At 39.8% G+C, this 17500-nt stretch overlaps 2 non-coding genes and 1 pseudogene across 2 annotated transcripts; all 3 read right to left on the bottom strand.

Annotated features, from left to right (window-relative positions):
• Positions 1-1282, bottom strand: LOC148165512 (large subunit ribosomal RNA; annotated as a pseudogene; the record flags this gene model as incomplete).
• Positions 1283-1940: 658 nt separating this feature from the next.
• Positions 1941-2097, bottom strand: LOC148165513 (5.8S ribosomal RNA). Its single transcript, XR_015771403.1, has one exon. It is a non-coding gene; the product is annotated as a 5.8S ribosomal RNA (ribosomal RNA).
• Positions 2098-3718: 1621 nt separating this feature from the next.
• On the bottom strand, positions 3719-5640 carry LOC148165514 (small subunit ribosomal RNA). Its single transcript, XR_015771406.1, has one exon. It is a non-coding gene; the product is annotated as a small subunit ribosomal RNA (ribosomal RNA).
• Positions 5641-17500: the final 11860 nt, after the last annotated feature.

Here is a 17500-nt window from a genome sequence, read left to right on the forward strand (position 1 = left end):
TTCGCTTTACCGGATGAAACTCGTATGCTATGAGCGCCAGCTATCCTGAGGGAAACTTCGGAGGGAACCAGCTACTAGATGGTTCGATTAGTCTTTCGCCCCTATACCCAGTTTCCGACGATCGATTTGCACGTCAGAATCGCTACGGACCTCCATCAGGGTTTCCCCTGACTTCGTCCTGACCAGGCATAGTTCACCATCTTTCGGGTCCCAGCGTGTACGCTCTTGGTGCGCCTCTTCTCGCAATGAGAACGAGACGCCCCGGGAGTGCGGGGCGGCAGCCGTAACGACCGCCCATCCTCCCTTGGTCCGCGCAAGGCGGACCTTCACTTTCATTGCGCCTTTAGGTTTAGTTAAATCCCAATGACTCGCGCACATGCTAGACTCCTTGGTCCGTGTTTCAAGACGGGTCCTGAAAGTACCCAAAGCTATAGCGTCGCAGATCGGCGTTTCAACGAGGTCTGTCCGAGAACACCTCAGCGAACAGCCACCCGGGGACGGGACCGGCACCAGGTCCGATCACCATCACGACGGGCGCGCTTGCCGAAGGTCGGACGCTAACTGTGTAGCGGCCCCGCGCCATCTGTATACCGTCGAGCGAGCCGATCGGGAAACACCACGGGTTCATTCGGCGAACGGCGAACCGTCCGAACGAGCTCCACCGCGGGCCTTAGACCGGCACTCAACGGATCGCGACGTCCTACAGGGGGAGAAGTGCACGCGTTCGACGGCAGATCGACAAAACGAAAGGTGCAAACGACGCGTACGCCATCTGTCACACGATCGTCCAGCGCCGCCATCGAGTCACGCTGAATCTCCCCTTTCGACCTTTCGGGTTTCTCAGGTTTACCCCTGAACGGTTTCACGTACTATTGAACTCTCTCTTCAAAGTTCTTTTCAACTTTCCCTCACGGTACTTGTTCGCTATCGGTCTCGTGGTCATATTTAGCCTTAGATGGAGTTTACCACCCACTTAGGGCTGCACTCTCAAGCAACCCGACTCTGAGGAGAGATCCTCCCGTTATCGGCAGCGGTCGCTACGGGCCTGGCACCCTCTATGGGCTGTGGCCCCGTTCAAGATGGACTTGGACGCGCCGCACGATCTCGGGATGACGGATCCTCCCTAACACCACATTTCCCGGCGTCCGGTTTCGGCCGCGGGATTCGGTGCTGGGCTTCTCCCTGTTCGCTCGCCGCTACTGAGGGAATCCTAGTTAGTTTCTTTTCCTCCGCTTAGTAATATGCTTAAATTCAGCGGGTAGTCTCACCTGCTCTGAGGTCGCATATGAAAAATAAAAATTTTTCATTCGGTCATTTCGACGATCACGACACGTCTCCCATTCCTTGCTATACGTGTTCGTCATTTTTCTTTTTAAAAAATGGCTAAGTTTACAGAAACGCTTACGATCTGACGTCTGTCGCGATTTGCATTACACGTCTCGGACACGACGACCGTCTATAACGTTCTCAACCTTAAAACGCCATTTTTTTTTTTTAAATGACGACATGTTGAAGAAATAGGACGTGCTACGCCGAAAGACCAGCCAACAACTACAACAAGTAGTAGTTGGTCGCTTTCGCGTCTTAAGATGTCGCGCAAATTTACTCGCTGCACGAGAAACGCACACAAACACACGATTCTACGACACACCACGCAAGAACATGTGCCGACGTAAACACTTTCGTATTTATGATTCGCAAGGTGGACGTCCGACGGACTTTGTAAAAAAAAATACAAAGCATACCCGTCCCGTCCTTTTTGACGAAAAAACACGCTCGAGTAAACGTCTCGGCACACGTTCGAGGCGTGCGTCGTTATATCGTGACGTAAGTGACGATCACGTACATTAATGAGTACCTATTCGACGCGTCGCAACACATCCAACACGCTCCGACGTTTTCGTCCGAAAACGAAAACCGAGCAGTCTTTGAAATTGACACGACCCTCAGCCAGGAGTGGTCCGGGAACATTATATCCGAGGACCGCAATGTGCGTTCGAAATGTCGATGTTCATGTGTCCTGCAGTTCACAAGTTGACGCGCAATTAGCTGCGTTCTTCATCGACCCACGAGCCAAGTGATCCACCGTTCAGGGTAATCTTTTTAAAATTTAAACGCTCGTTCCACAAGAACCCCGATCATGCCGATCGTCCAGCTGTCTATACACGTCTTGCAAAAATTTTTGCGTACGTGCGTACATCCGAAACGAAAATGATCTTCGTGGTTCCGAAACGTGCCACGTCTAAAATTTCGGTGTTGTGGTATGGATATTTATGATTCTCGCTCTTAATTGTCTTTCGTCCGTACTTTCTCGTCTGAAAGGGAACGCGATCGTCGGTCTCAGTTTTACGCGTACGAAAAAATTAAAAAAAATATTAACCCAAACACAAATTTGTATCCGCGCACCGAAAAAGAAGCACTTTTCTTTTTCACGCGGTCTCCGCTTTTACACGCAAAGTACGAGCATGTATGTGTGAAGATGGGACATGTTCGATACGATTTTAATTAGGAATTTGCCAATTTCCTTTTTCTCAGCAATAATTTTAATAAATAATGCTGCTTTCTCTCATAAACTACATTTTCGGTAGTTTTCCTTTATTGTGTCTTTCATTTAGTGTGCGTGTGTGTGTGTCAAGCACTTTAAAAAGTGTGACGAAGAGACGGTTTTTGATCGATCGGAATGAACACATCATTACATCATCGTACTCGTTATGAAAAAGCGAATTAGTATCCGCCGTAAGCGAAAAGAGATTTTCGCGGGCGGTCTTTGTGTTCGTGTTTCAATTTTCTTTCTATATTTTTTCGTCGCCAAACCGAAGACAGATCGTGAATTTTGACGAAAAAATTTATAGACGTGCCAGACTGAGCGTCTAACATAAAATCCTCAAGTTTACCGTTCTATATCGTGACTTAATGACGATTGACGGTGTATATAATTTTGAAATGGTGCAGTCGTACGCTCCGTAAAGAGAATTTTACCGTTTCTAACGAAATCACTTTACCACATCTACCAAAAACATTAAAAAAGCAAGGTGTGATGTGTGTGCGATCGCTCGTTTAACGGCGCTTTCAAAAAACTCTTTGAAGCGTCTAACGACGAACATCATTCACGCGAATCGTAGAATCGGGAGCGTTTCTCGCCGGTCCCGTAGCCGGGCGTAAATTATTTAAAACCCACGGTGTCGTAACCTAATTCGACACCTGCGATTTTCTTCTTTCTCGACTACTCTGCTACATCCTCTCCGTGTGTCCGAAAAAAGAGGACTTCTAACGTCTTTCGACTTTCGCGGTGGAGTTCACAACTTTCCGCGATCCGGTCGAAAAACCGAAAGCGTCCCTCCTTCTTTCCATCATTGGAAAAGATCGAGAGATAGTACAAAAAAAATCAAAAAATCTAGGTACCCGAAGAAACAGCCGTATGCCCGAGCGAATTCGGTTTTTCTCGTTCAAAAAAGGTGAAAAACTCGATCGCAAGGACCGGCGCTGCGGGCCAGCGTAACGCTATTGTTTTTCCGAATATGTACGATTCGTAGTTCAAAACGTCGTACACACGGTGTTTCAAAAAGAAACAAGCAACGGCACGACAAAAGATCGTGCCGTCGACTCCATGTCATCGACGACGGTGTTGTAAAAACATAAAGTGTACATCGACACGATCAAATGAAAATGCATAATAATAAATTATACATTGTCAAAATTCGTGTGTACGAGGACACGTTAATGATCCTTCCGCAGGTTCACCTACGGAAACCTTGTTACGACTTTTACTTCCTCTAAATGATCAAGTTTGGTCATCTTCCCAGCGACATCGACGACGTCGAAACGCCATCGCGTACCGGTCCGAAGACCTCACTAAATCATTCAATCGGTAGTAGCGACGGGCGGTGTGTACAAAGGGCAGGGACGTAATCAACGCGAGCTTATGACTCACGCTTACTGGGAATTCCTCGTTCATGGGGAACAATTGCAAGCCCCAATCCCTAGCACGAAGGAGGTTCAGCGGGTTACCCGGACCGCTCGGTCAGGGAGGACACGCTGATTCCTTCAGTGTAGCGCGCGTGCGGCCCAGAACATCTAAGGGCATCACAGACCTGTTATTGCTCAATCTCGTGCGGCTAGAAGCCGCCTGTCCCTCTAAGAAGAATTGTTTGTACGCCGACAGTAAAAACCGCGCACGACCACCGGGCGAACCCAGGATCGACGGGCCTTTGGGATGTCGAAATACGCCTATTTAGCAGGCTAGAGTCTCGTTCGTTATCGGAATTAACCAGACAAATCGCTCCACCAACTAAGAACGGCCATGCACCACCACCCACCGAATCAAGAAAGAGCTCTCAATCTGTCAATCCTTCCGGTGTCCGGGCCTGGTGAGGTTTCCCGTGTTGAGTCAAATTAAGCCGCAGGCTCCACTCCTGGTGGTGCCCTTCCGTCAATTCCTTTAAGTTTCAGCTTTGCAACCATACTTCCCCCGGAACCCAAAAGCTTTGGTTTCCCGGAAGCTGCCCGCCGAGTCATCGGAAGAACGTCGGCGGATCGCTAGCTGGCATCGTTTATGGTTAGAACTAGGGCGGTATCTGATCGCCTTCGAACCTCTAACTTTCGTTCTTGATCAATGAAAGCGTTTTTGGCAAATGCTTTCGCTTCTGTCCGTCTTGCGACGATCCAAGAATTTCACCTCTAACGTCGCAATACGAATGCCCCCATCCGTTCCTATTAATCATTACCTCGGGGTTCCGAAAACCAACAAAATAGAACCGAGGTCCTATTCCATTATTCCATGCACACAGTATTCAGGCGAAGTTTTAGCCTGCTTTAAGCACTCTAATTTGTTCAAAGTAAACGTGCCGGCCCACCTCGACACTCAATGAAGAGCACCGCGGCGGGATTGAGTTGGGCCGCCCTCTCGAGCTAAGCCCACCGGCAGGACGTCCCGCGGCACGCCAGTTGACACCGCGAACGATGAACCGGCGGCGCGGGACACAGATTCGACTACGAGCTTTTTAACCGCAACAACTTTAATATACGCTATTGGAGCTGGAATTACCGCGGCTGCTGGCACCAGACTTGCCCTCCAATTGATCCTCGTTTAAAGGGTTTAGAGTGTACTCATTCCGATTACGGGGCCTCGGATGAGTCCCGTATCGTTATTTTTCGTCACTACCTCCCCGTGCCGGGAGTGGGTAATTTGCGCGCCTGCTGCCTTCCTTGGATGTGGTAGCCGTTTCTCAGGCTCCCTCTCCGGAATCGAACCCTGATTCCCCGTTACCCGTTACAACCATGGTAGGCGCAGAACCTACCATCGACAGTTGATAAGGCAGACATTTGAAAGATGCGTCGCCGGTGCGAGACCGTGCGATCAGCGTAAAGTTATTCAGAGTCACCAAGTTGTACGATGACGGAGACCGCCACCGATTGGTTTTGATCTAATAAAAGCGCTCCTTCCGTTTCCGGTTGGAGCTCTGTTTGCATGTATTAGCTCTAGAATTACCACAGTTATCCAAGTAAATGTGGGTACGATCTAAGGAACCATAACTGATTTAATGAGCCTTTCGCGGTTTCACCTTAATTTGGCTTGTACTGAGACATGCATGGCTTAATCTTTGAGACAAGCATATGACTACTGGCAGGATCAACCAGGGAACTGCGTTCTTGTTTTAAAATAAGAGAGTTTTAGTCTTTCTTTCCTTCTAGTCATATAAGCTACAATAATCGTAGAATTTCGGAAAGACACCTGCTGCTCTTATAAAAAACTGAACACTTTCCTATTATTGTTTTGAAGAAAGTGTGCGTGTCTGCGAAACGAAAACCTCGTAAGAAGAGACGTAACGCCACGCGATCTTTCTGGATGGAAAATTTTTCGACATTTTTCTCACATCATCCTTGATTGAATCTCCTGCAACAATTTTATTCTTATTCATCCGTTCTAAGTTGTCGTCGTCGTCGAAATAAATAATTTGTACACACTTCGGGGTACACGTTTGTCAAAATTCATGAAATGCAACGTAACATTTTTACTTTAATAAATTTTTACAGTGCATTCAGATCGACTAAACGAACAACGACGGATGAATTGATTTATGGATTTTTATTTGTTGCGACTCATCGGAGGAGAGAGTGAAGAAAAAATAATCCAATATCATGGTTACGGAATAATTTTCTATGACTTTTTCATCCTTGTTTGAATCTTGCAACAATTAATTTTATTCATCCGTTCTAAGTTGTCGTCGTCGTCGAAATAAATAATTTGTACACATTTCGGTACACGTTTGTCAAAATTCATGAAATGCAACGTAACATTTTACTTTAATAAATTTTTACAGTGCATTCAGATCGACTAAACGAACAACGACGGATGGATTACTTATTTTTGTTGCGACTCATCGGACGAAAAGTAGAAACATAATCCTCCATTGTAATATAGTTTTTACGGAAAATTTTTCTTTTATTTTATATCCTTGATTGAATGCTGCATTTTATCCGTCTTTTTTTCGTCAAAAACAGAGATCAATGCGATTCATCGGACGAAGAAATAATTTCCCAGTTCAAAATTTAGAGATTTTTGGGCACATCGACTTGAAATTTTATCGTAAAGAAAAAATATCGTCGTCGACAAGCAAAAGTTCAAACATTCTCCATACTCTTCGCTAGATTGAAAGCGACGGTTTATTGTGAGATTTCTCTTTAGAAATATTCACACGTTACGAGTTTATGAAATTTTATTTATTTCAAAATTCTCGCTCGGACTTTAGTGAGTTGACGCATTTGTTAATTTTTGGTCGTTCTGACACGAACACATAAAATCTTTGATTGCATTTGGACCGCTAACATAGAAACGCTCGCCGCATCCGCAATCTCGCTGTGCATGGTCAATGGCAAGATTTGTCATCCCTCAAACGATGGTGGGTCCACAGGGTACACATTCCGGCCATCGTCCCAACTACGGGTAAGTCGCGGTGTACGAGAGGTAACAAGATAATCGGACGCACATAAAATCACATTTCGATCGTACGCTTTTGTCCGCTGCTACATACCACCACTACTATCCCTATATATGCCAGCGCGGCAGCGTTCAGCTCTGAATCACTCGATGCGCGAAACGGTCGAAATCCCATAGCGCGCCGGCCGCTCGCTATGGGCGAGGGGTCGGGTAAATCGGTCTGATCGCTCGGTGCAAAAGTCCGTTTGGGTACTTAGAGACGGAATTTTAAAATTCTGATTTCGCAGATCAATTTCAAGGGTCATTAGGACTCGAATGCCGTTAACGGTGTTTTGAAAAAAATATTTTTTACGTTTTTACGGCATTTCGACCGAACACCTCAGTTCCGACTTCGGACTTAGAATAATTTTCATCAAAATTTCGAACGCCTCAGTTTCCAGAGGGTTTTAGATCCCGTTTAGTTAGGGGTTTGAAATTATCACAGCCACCCTTGTTTGGTGTTAGTTCGACCGTAACTTTTGTTCGTTTGCATTTAATTTCGATTTTTCTCGGACTTTTGGTCAATGTAAATTTATCAACCGCTACACTTCCGACTTCGGACTTAGACGAATGAGCGCCGAACGCTACAGTTTCGACTTCGGACTTAGAAAAATTTCGCTCGACCGCCACAGTTTCGAATTGGACTTAGAAAAATTTCGGTCGAACGCCTCAGTTTCGAATCGGACTTAGAAAAATTTTGGTCGACCGCTACAGTTTCGACTTCGGACTTAGAAAAATTTCGTTCGAACGCTACAGTTTCGACTTCGGACTTAGAAAAATTTCGCTCGACCGCCACAGTTCCAACATGAGACTTAGAAAAATTTTCATCAAAAATTCGATCACCTCAGTTTCGACTACGGACTTAGAAAAATTTCGGTCAACCGCCACAGTTCCTACTTCGGTCTTAGAAAAATTTTGATGAAAATTTTGAACGCCTCAGTTTCCAGAGGGTTTTAGATCCCGTTTAATTAGAAGCTTGAAATTATAAAATCTACCTTCTATCGATGTTAGTTCGACCCAAACATTTGTTCGTTTGCATTTAATTTCGATTTTTCTCGTACTTTTGGTCAATGTAAATTTGTCAACCGCTACACTTCCGACTTCGGACTTAGACGAATGAGCGCCGAACGCTACAGTTTCGACTTCGGACTTAGAAAAATTTCGTTCGAACGCTACAGTTTCGACTTCGGACTTGGAAAAATTTCGCTCGACCGCCACAGTTCCAACATGAGACTTAGAAAAATTTTTATCAAAAATTCGAACACCTCAGTTTCGACTACGGACTTAGAAAAATTTCGCTCGACCGCCACAGTTCCTATTTCGGACTTAGAAAAATTTTCATCAAAATTTCGAACGCCTCAGTTTCCAGAGGGTTTTAGATCCCGTTTAATTAGGAGCTTGAAATTATAAAATCTACCTTCTATCGATGCTAGTTCGACCCAAACATTTGTTCGTTTGGATTTAATTTCGATTTTTCTCGGACTTTTGGTCAATGTAAATTTGTCAACCGCTACACTTCCGAGTTCGGACTTAGACGAATGAGCGCCGAACGCTACAGTTTCGACTTCGGACTTAGAAAAATTTTGTTCGAACGCTACAGTTTCGAATCGGACTTAGAAAAATTTTGGTCGACCGCTACAGTTTCGACTTCGGACTTAGAAAAATTTTGTTCGAACGCTACAGTTTCGACTTCGGACTTGGAAAAATTTCGATCGAACGCCACAGTTCCGACTTTTTTTCGAAACTGTAGCGTTCAGTCAAATTGCCGTAAAAACGTAAAAAACTTTTTTTACAAAACATGGTCGACAGCATTCGAGTCCTAATAATCCTTGAAATTGATCTGCGAAATCAGAATTTTAAAATTCCGTCTCTAAGTACCCAAACGGACTTTTGCACCGAGCGATCAGACCGTTTTACTCTACCCCTCGCCCATAGCGAGCGGCCGGCGCACTATGGGATTTCGATCGTTTCACGCATCGAGCGATTCAGAGCTGATCGCTGCCGCGGCGGCATATATAGGGAGTACTGATGGTAAGTGGCAGCGATGACGGACAAGTACGCACGATGAATGGATTGACATGAAATCAAATGTGCGCGTCCGTACGATCTGTTACCTCTCGTACATCGCGACCCCGTTTAATGATATTATGCTAAATTAAAAATAAAAATACATCGATGAAATAAAAAGTGGTAAATCTCTAGAAAGACAATATACCGCTGTGAATAAAAATTTCTCGATGAATAGCGAAATGTGAATTAGTCCGCCTGTAACGTGCATTTTGCGAACGAATTAGCTAATTCACCGCTAGTTAAAAAACGTGACCACCCAGTGCTCTTATCCAAAGTCGTCTGCAAATGAGATGAAATTAATAATCTTGACTCTAATGCAGACGACAAATTGAATTGAATAATTTACTTGAATAATGTGACGGATCTATAAAATAAAACACAAAGCCCGAAACACCAAGCAGTAAAAATCTCGATTATTGTTCCGCCCGTTGAAAAACAAAAGATCCGTCACATGGTAAGCAGAACTGGTGAAAATTGTGAAAGACTTGTTTCTCCTCCGATAACAAGCTTGAATTAAATATGATCAAGTGAATGATATTGGAAACCAAAGAACGAAACTGAGGAGAAGCAAATGTTCAGTAATATATTATGAATAATTATAATATTAATATAAATAATAATATTATATTAAAAATGGGAATTGTATGTGGTTGATGGAAAAAGTTTTTTTTTCTGTTGACCGCTACAGTTCCCAATTTGGACTTAAAAAAAAAAAAAAAAAAAAAAAAAAAAAAAAAAAAAAAAAAAATGTGTATACGGAAGGTAAAAAGCAAAAAATAAAATATTTTATTATTTTTTTTACGGGTCCCTACCGCTACAGTTCCCACTGAATGTGTCCTTTTCGCGCTAAGTCCATGCAGTCGCTACAGTTCCGAAACTGGACTTGTAAAAATTTCGACATTTTTGAACGCATCAGTTCCGAACGAGGTTTCAAAACTGTAGCGTTCGGTGTAAACGCATCAGTTCCGAATGAGTTTTCGCAACTGTGGCGTTTCATTTTTGTGCTTTCATGGTTGCATAAACAATCGCCAGTGTGAACGCTTCAGTTCCGAATGAGTTTTCGAAACTGTAGCGTTTCATATTTCTGCTTTCATGGTTGCATAAGCAATCGCCAGTGTGAACGCTTCAGTTCCGAATAGATTTTCGAAACTGTAGCGTTCAATGTGAACGCTTCAGTTCCGACTTTGGACTTAGAATAATTTTCATCAAAATTCGAACGCCACAGTTTCGAAAGGGTTTTAGATCCCGTTTAGTTAGGGACTTAAAATTATGACATCCACTTTCGATTAATGTTAGTTCGGTCCGAACTTTTGTTCATTTCCATTTAATTTCAATTTTTCTCGGACTTTTGGTCTTTGTTAATTTTGTCCTTTCGAAACTGTAACGTTCAAAGTGAACGCCTCAGTTCCGAATAGATTCTCGAAACTGTAGCGTTCAATGTGAACGCTTCAGTTCCGAATAGATTCTCGAAACTGTAGCGTTCAATGTGAACGCTTCAGTTCCGAATAGATTCTCGAAACTGTAGCGTTCAATATGAACGCTTCAGTTCCGAATAGATTCTCGAAACTGTAGCGTTCAATGTGAACGCTTCAGTTCCGACTTTGGACTTGGAATAATTTTCATCAAAATTCGAACGCCACAGTTTCGAAAGGGTTTTAGATCCCGTTTAGTTAGGGACTTAAAATTATGACATCCACTTTCGATTAATGTTAGTTCGGTCCGAACTTTTGTTCGTTTTCATTTAATTTCGATTTTTCTCGGACATTTAGACTATGCGAATTTTAGATTTTTCAAGCTGTAGCGTTTGGCGAGAACGCCGCAGTTACGGACAGGTTTTGTGTCAGACTTTCAATAATCTGAAAAAACTCCGAAAAAAGAAAATAATTAGTGTTTTCATGGTTGCATAACAATTTAAAATTCATGCACAAAAATAATCCATCTATATTTCCGTTATTCAAGAATGCAAAGGAAAGACGAAAGTTCGGCAACAATTAGTTTCCGCGGTTGCATAACCATTCAAACGTTATGCTTAAACACAATCCATTTACGATATATAATAAAAATAAAGCTTTATTATCAACTTTGAAGTCCATTCTATTGCTGATCTTTAGACCTATAGATTAGGTCAAGATGTCAAATGTCAAAAAACAACTACAGGTTCCTGTATTTGTAGCAATGCTGGCGCCATCTGTAGAACAGTTACCTAAACTTGAAAGTCAAAAAAATTACAGCTTTCTGTAACTATTAATGTTGGTATCGCCACCTGTTAGTCGAAAACATAATTTAGTGGCGCCATCTATATGACAGGTCTGGAACTTCAGAAATGTCAAAAATTACAAGATTCTGGGTTAATTTACGTATTTTTCTTGAATTTTAAGCATAATTTGACCTGACCTGACCCTAAAATGGCGCCATCTATGTGTCAGGTCTGGAACTTCAGAAATGTCAAAAATTACTGTTTTTTCCTTTATTTTACATATTGTTTTTGAATTTTGGCGCCTATTTTAACTCAAAAATGGCGCCATCTATATGACAGGTCTGGAACTTCAGAAATGTCAAAAATTACAAGATTCTGGGTTAATTTACGTATTTTTCTTGAATTTTAAGCATAATTTGACCTGACCTGACCCTAAAATGGCGTCATCTATGTGTCAGGTCTGGAACTTCAGAAATGTCAAAAATTACTGTTTTTTCCTTTATTTTACATATTGTTTTTGAATTTTGGCGCCTATTTTAACTCAAAAATGGCGCCATCTATATGACAGGTCTGGAACTTCAGAAATGTCAAAAATTACAAGATTCTGGGTTAATTTACGTATTTTTCTTGAATTTTAAGCATAATTTGACCTGACCTGACCCTAAAATGGCGTCATCTATGTGTCAGGTCTGGAACTTCAGAAATGTCAAAAATTACAAGATTCTGGGTTAATTTACGTATTTTTCTTGAATTTTAAGCATAATTTGACCTAACTGACCCTAAAATGGCGCCATCTATGTGTCAGGTCTGGAACTTCATAAATGTCAAAAATTACAAGATTCTGGGTTAATTTACGTATTTTTCTTGAATTTTAAGCATAATTTGACCTGACCTGACCCTAAAATGGCGTCATCTATGTGTCAGGTTTGGAACTTCAGAAATGTCAAAAATTACTGTTTTTTCCTTTATTTTACATATTGTTTTTGAATTTTGGCACCTATTTTAACTCAAAAATGGCGCCATCTATATGACAGGTCTGGAACTTCAGAAATGTCAAAAATTACAAGATTCTGGGTTAATTTACGTATTTTTCTTGAATTTTAAGCATAATTTGACCTGACCTGACCCTAAAATGGCGTCATCTATGTGTCAGGTTTGGAACTTCAGAAATGTCAAAAATTACTGTTTTTTCCTTTATTTTACATATTGTTTTTGAATTTTGGCGCCTATTTTAACTCAAAAATGGCGCCATCTATATGACAGGTCTGGAACTTCAGAAATGTCAAAAATTACAAGATTCTGGGTTAATTTACGTATTTTTCTTGAATTTTAAGCATAATTTGACCTGACCTGACCCTAAAATGGCGTCATCTATGTGTCAGGTCTGGAACTTCAGAAATGTCAAAAATTACTGGTTTTTACTTTATTTACATATTTTTTTGAAATTTGGCGCCCATTTTGACCCTAAAGTGGCGCCATCTATGTGTCAGGTCTGGAACTTCAGAAATGTCAAAAATTACTGTTTTTTCCTTTATTTTACATATTGTTTTTGAATTTTGGCGCCTATTTTGACTCAAAAATGGCGCCATCTATATGACAGGTCTGGAACTTCAGAAATGTCAAAAATTACAAGATTCTGGGTTAATTTACGTATTTTTCTTGAATTTTAAGCATAATTTGACCTGACCTGACCCTAAAATGGCGCCATCTATATGACAGGTCTGGAACTTCAGAAATGTCAAAAATTACAAGATTCTGGGTTAATTTACGTATTTTTCTTGAATTTTAAGCATAATTTGACCTGACCTGACCCTAAAATGGCGTCATCTATATGACAGGTCTGGAACTTCATAAATGTCAAAAATTACAAGATTCTGGGTTAATTTACGTATTTTTCTTGAATTTTAAGCATAATTTGACCTAACTGACCCTAAAATGGCGCCATCTATGTGTCAGGTCTGGAACTTCAGAAATGTCAAAAATTACAAGATTGTGGGTTAATTTACGTATATTTCTTGAATTTTAAGCATAATTTGACCTAACTGACCCTAAAATGGCGCCATCTATGTGTCAGGTCTGGAACTTCAGAAATGTCAAAAATTACAAGATTCTGGGTTAATTTACGTATTTTTCTTGAATTTTAAGCATAATTTGACCTGACCTGACCCTAAAATGGCGTCATCTATATGACAGGTCTGGAACTTCATAAATGTCAAAAATTACAAGATTCTGGGTTAATTTACGTATTTTTCTTGAATTTTAAGCATAATTTGACCTGACCTGACCCTAAAATGGCGCCATCTATGTGTCAGGTCTGGAACTTCAGAAATGTCAAAAATTACTGTTTTTTCCTTTATTTTACATATTGTTTTTGAATTTTGGCGCCTATTTTAACTCAAAAATGGCGCCATCTATATGACAGGTCTGGAACTTCAGAAATGTCAAAAATTACAAGATTCTGGGTTAATTTACGTATTTTTCTTGAATTTTAAGCATAATTTGACCTGACCTGACCCTAAAATGGCGTCATCTATGTGTCAGGTCTGGAACTTCAGAAATGTCAAAAATTACTGTTTTTTCCTTTATTTTACATATTGTTTTTGAATTTTGGCGCCTATTTTAACTCAAAAATGGCGCCATCTATATGACAGGTCTGGAACTTCAGAAATGTCAAAAATTACAAGATTCTGGGTTAATTTACGTATTTTTCTTGAATTTTAAGCATAATTTGACCTGACCTGACCCTAAAATGGCGTCATCTATGTGTCAGGTCTGGAACTTCAGAAATGTCAAAAATTACAAGATTCTGGGTTAATTTACGTATTTTTCTTGAATTTTAAGCATAATTTGACCTAACTGACCCTAAAATGGCGCCATCTATGTGTCAGGTCTGGAACTTCATAAATGTCAAAAATTACAAGATTCTGGGTTAATTTACGTATTTTTCTTGAATTTTAAGCATAATTTGACCTGACCTGACCCTAAAATGGCGTCATCTATGTGTCAGGTTTGGAACTTCAGAAATGTCAAAAATTACTGTTTTTTCCTTTATTTTACATATTGTTTTTGAATTTTGGCACCTATTTTAACTCAAAAATGGCGCCATCTATATGACAGGTCTGGAACTTCAGAAATGTCAAAAATTACAAGATTCTGGGTTAATTTACGTATTTTTCTTGAATTTTAAGCATAATTTGACCTGACCTGACCCTAAAATGGCGTCATCTATGTGTCAGGTTTGGAACTTCAGAAATGTCAAAAATTACTGTTTTTTCCTTTATTTTACATATTGTTTTTGAATTTTGGCGCCTATTTTAACTCAAAAATGGCGCCATCTATATGACAGGTCTGGAACTTCAGAAATGTCAAAAATTACAAGATTCTGGGTTAATTTACGTATTTTTCTTGAATTTTAAGCATAATTTGACCTGACCTGACCCTAAAATGGCGTCATCTATGTGTCAGGTCTGGAACTTCAGAAATGTCAAAAATTACTGGTTTTTACTTTATTTACATATTTTTTTGAAATTTGGCGCCCATTTTGACCCTAAAGTGGCGCCATCTATGTGTCAGGTCTGGAACTTCAGAAATGTCAAAAATTACTGTTTTTTCCTTTATTTTACATATTGTTTTTGAATTTTGGCGCCTATTTTGACTCAAAAATGGCGCCATCTATATGACAGGTCTGGAACTTCAGAAATGTCAAAAATTACAAGATTCTGGGTTAATTTACGTATTTTTCTTGAATTTTAAGCATAATTTGACCTGACCTGACCCTAAAATGGCGCCATCTATATGACAGGTCTGGAACTTCAGAAATGTCAAAAATTACAAGATTCTGGGTTAATTTACGTATTTTTCTTGAATTTTAAGCATAATTTGACCTGACCTGACCCTAAAATGGCGTCATCTATATGACAGGTCTGGAACTTCATAAATGTCAAAAATTACAAGATTCTGGGTTAATTTACGTATTTTTCTTGAATTTTAAGCATAATTTGACCTAACTGACCCTAAAATGGCGCCATCTATGTGTCAGGTCTGGAACTTCAGAAATGTCAAAAATTACAAGATTGTGGGTTAATTTACGTATATTTCTTGAATTTTAAGCATAATTTGACCTAACTGACCCTAAAATGGCGCCATCTATGTGTCAGGTCTGGAACTTCAGAAATGTCAAAAATTACAAGATTCTGGGTTAATTTACGTATTTTTCTTGAATTTTAAGCATAATTTGACCTGACCTGACCCTAAAATGGCGTCATCTATATGACAGGTCTGGAACTTCATAAATGTCAAAAATTACAAGATTCTGGGTTAATTTACGTATTTTTCTTGAATTTTAAGCATAATTTGACCTGACCTGACCCTAAAATGGCGCCATCTATGTGTCAGGTCTGGAACTTCAGAAATGTCAAAAATTACTGTTTTTTCCTTTATTTTACATATTGTTTTTGAATTTTGGCGCCTATTTTAACTCAAAAATGGCGCCATCTATATGACAGGTCTGGAACTTCAGAAATGTCAAAAATTACAAGATTCTGGGTTAATTTACGTATTTTTCTTGAATTTTAAGCATAATTTGACCTGACCTGACCCTAAAATGGCGTCATCTATGTGTCAGGTCTGGAACTTCAGAAATGTCAAAAATTACTGTTTTTTCCTTTATTTTACATATTGTTTTTGAATTTTGGCGCCTATTTTAACTCAAAAATGGCGCCATCTATATGACAGGTCTGGAACTTCAGAAATGTCAAAAATTACAAGATTCTGGGTTAATTTACGTATTTTTCTTGAATTTTAAGCATAATTTGACCTGACCTGACCCTAAAATGGCGTCATCTATGTGTCAGGTCTGGAACTTCAGAAATGTCAAAAATTACAAGATTCTGGGTTAATTTACGTATTTTTCTTGAATTTTAAGCATAATTTGACCTAACTGACCCTAAAATGGCGCCATCTATGTGTCAGGTCTGGAACTTCATAAATGTCAAAAATTACAAGATTCTGGGTTAATTTACGTATTTTTCTTGAATTTTAAGCATAATTTGACCTGACCTGACCCTAAAATGGCGTCATCTATGTGTCAGGTTTGGAACTTCAGAAATGTCAAAAATTACTGTTTTTTCCTTTATTTTACATATTGTTTTTGAATTTTGGCACCTATTTTAACTCAAAAATGGCGCCATCTATATGACAGGTCTGGATCTTCAGAAATGTCAAAAATTACAAGATTCTGGGTTAATTTACGTATTTTTCTTGAATTTTAAGCATAATTTGACCTGACCTGACCCTAAAATGGCGTCATCTATGTGTCAGGTTTGGAACTTCAGAAATGTCAAAAATTACTGTTTTTTCCTTTATTTTACATATTGTTTTTGAATTTTGGCGCCTATTTTAACTCAAAAATGGCGCCATCTATATGACAGGTCTGGAACTTCAGAAATGTCAAAAATTACAAGATTCTGGGTTAATTTACGTATTTTTCTTGAATTTTAAGCATAATTTGACCTGACCTGACCCTAAAATGGCGTCATCTATGTGTCAGGTCTGGAACTTCAGAAATGTCAAAAATTACTGGTTTTTACTTTATTTACATATTTTTTTGAAATTTGGCGCCCATTTTGACCCTAAAGTGGCGCCATCTATGTGTCAGGTCTGGAACTTCAGAAATGTCAAAAATTACTGTTTTTTCCTTTATTTTACATATTGTTTTTGAATTTTGGCGCCTATTTTGACTCAAAAATGGCGCCATCTATATGACAGGTCTGGAACTTCAGAAATGTCAAAAATTACAAGATTCTGGGTTAATTTACGTATTTTTCTTGAATTTTAAGCATAATTTGACCTGACCTGACCCTAAAATGGCGCCATCTATGTGTCAGGTCTGGAACTTCAGAAATGTCAAAAATTACTGTTTTTTCCTTTATTTTACATATTGTTTTTGAATTTTGGCGCCTATTTTAACTCAAAAATGGCGCCATCTATATGACAGGTCTGGAACTCCATAAATGTCAAAAATTACAAGATTCTGGGTTAATTTACGTATTTTTCTTGAATTTTAAGCATAATTTGACCTAACTGACCCTAAAATGGCGCCATCTATGTGTCAGGTCTGGAACTTCATAAATGTCAAAAATTACAAGATTCTGGGTTAATTTACGTATTTTTCTTGAATTTTAAGCATAATTTGACCTAACTGACCCTAAAATGGCGCCATCTATGTGTCAGGTCTGGAACTTCAGAAATGTCAAAAA

This window comes from Gnatocerus cornutus, unplaced genomic scaffold (assembly GCF_029298725.1).
Source record: "Gnatocerus cornutus isolate USDA-ARS CGAHR unplaced genomic scaffold, icGnaCorn1.1 ctg00000295.1, whole genome shotgun sequence".
Classification (NCBI taxonomy): Eukaryota; Metazoa; Arthropoda; class Insecta; order Coleoptera; family Tenebrionidae; genus Gnatocerus; species Gnatocerus cornutus.